The following is a 1,660-nucleotide window of genomic DNA, read 5'->3' as shown; positions in this document are numbered from 1 at the left end:
AAAACAACCTCGTTATGTTCACCATCATATTTTAGTTGAGACTTGCAGTGCCGAACTAGTTTGAAAGAACTTAGTAGAGGGCTGGTCAATGCCTTAAGTGCAGCTTGGTTGTCACTGCAGTAACGTAAACTCCTTTCCCTCCACCTATGTTCCACCACTTAGTCCATGGCTTTGGGTATTGCAATTCTCAGGTAAAGGTAATGGTGGCGTACTATCCTGTAGCATTGAAAATACACAAGTGTTTAAATCTCTGCCGCTAGCAAATTTTCGCCGCGCCCCACTTATTTTCATACCAGCATCCGGTTCTTTTTAGTCTGCAGGTGGCCTTTAAGGCTTCCCTACGTGAAAACACAAAGTGACGGTAAGTGCAGCAGTGCGCCAAGAGCACTATACAACACTCAAAAAATTAAAGTTAAATAAAGAGGTTAACAAGCAACCAATTTGGTTCTTTACATCGAAATAAGATACATTTTCGTGGACCCCATTTACATCTCATGGACCCCCATATTTTGTTCACGTCACCGTGGACCCCGTCGAGTCTTCCGTGACCCCTGGGGGTCCACCTGGACCACTTTTCTATCCCTGCTATACAATGTGGTGTACTTGGCGAATTTAGATTACAACAACAAGAACCATGATGCAATAATGAAAGGTGTTATACGTAGGCAACTTCTCGCTCTAATCCGCCATCTTGAACTACGTTAGGAGAAACTGTGTTGTTTCTTTGCTAATTTCACTGAACATTTCCCAAAATATTAGAAAAAAATTCTAAACAAGCTACATTGATTCCATTTTCGTTGTTCGTTTTGTTCTTATTCGCTGACATTTGTTTTCTAATTGCTTGAAATTTGGTAAGTATTGTAATAAAACCGAATTATTTTACAAATTAATTATAATTTTGCATTTATTAGGTAATTTCCTTAGTGTTTTCCTGGCCGACCTGTGCTGGTATTGTAATTAAGAGCTAATACACGTAAGTTACAACATATTATTTTGACTTCATTGATGAACCATTCCATTTGCAGCATTCTCTGGTGAACTGCAGCTGCGGCCGAATTTGATTGTGTGCATCATCCTGCAGATATTTTGAAGTAAGTTGGAACCAGCTCTTTGTTATTTCAAAACCTAATGAACCATTTATTTGCAGATTTTGTGGACGCTTCTGCTGTGCTGCGTTCCTGCTCCGCCCGTGTATTGCTCCGCCCGTGTTTTATAGTGTTGCGTCCCAGTTGAGCCTTTGCATTAGTGTGTGCGTTGTGCTTTAGACACGTTGAAGTAAGTTGAAACCAGGTTTTTGTTTGTTAAAAACCTAAAAAGCCATTCATTTGCAGATTGTTTGTAAGCTTCTGCTGTGCTGCGTTACTGCTTCACCCGTGTATTAAATTGCAGCGTTCCTGTTAATATAAGCATCGTCGTTTAAGTACAAAACCGCGTAACTGACATTTGCTGCTAAAAATTGGATTTGCTCACACAAGTTCTTGGCTCAATCCTTATCCATTCTTCCTGATACATACTAGCCAAAAATGCGATTGCTTTTTAAAAAAAGATAAAAAATCAAAGGTCATTTTTAGCCACTTCAAACTTGCATATAATAAGACTAAAATTGAAGGGGCTATAAAACTGAGTGCTCAAAAAAATTCTAAGACTTCTGAGAAAAAAA

At 39.0% G+C, this 1,660-nt stretch overlaps 1 long non-coding RNA gene across 1 annotated transcript; it reads left to right on the top strand.

Moving 5' to 3' along the window:
• The first annotated feature begins 808 nt into the window (after positions 1–808).
• LOC118739805 lies at positions 809–1,231 on the top strand. Its single transcript, XR_004993051.1, has 4 exons — positions 809–851; positions 912–973; positions 1,026–1,091; positions 1,148–1,231. It is a non-coding gene; the product is annotated as an uncharacterized LOC118739805 (long non-coding RNA).
• Positions 1,232–1,660: the final 429 nt, after the last annotated feature.

The sequence above is a fragment of the Rhagoletis pomonella genome, unplaced genomic scaffold (genome assembly GCF_013731165.1).
Source record: "Rhagoletis pomonella isolate Grant_MI unplaced genomic scaffold, Rhpom_1.0 Rhpom_scaffold_00005, whole genome shotgun sequence".
In the NCBI taxonomy this organism is placed as follows: Eukaryota; Metazoa; Arthropoda; class Insecta; order Diptera; family Tephritidae; genus Rhagoletis; species Rhagoletis pomonella.
Note: the sequence above shows the minus strand (reverse complement) of the source record. Positions and strands in the feature narration are given on the sequence as shown.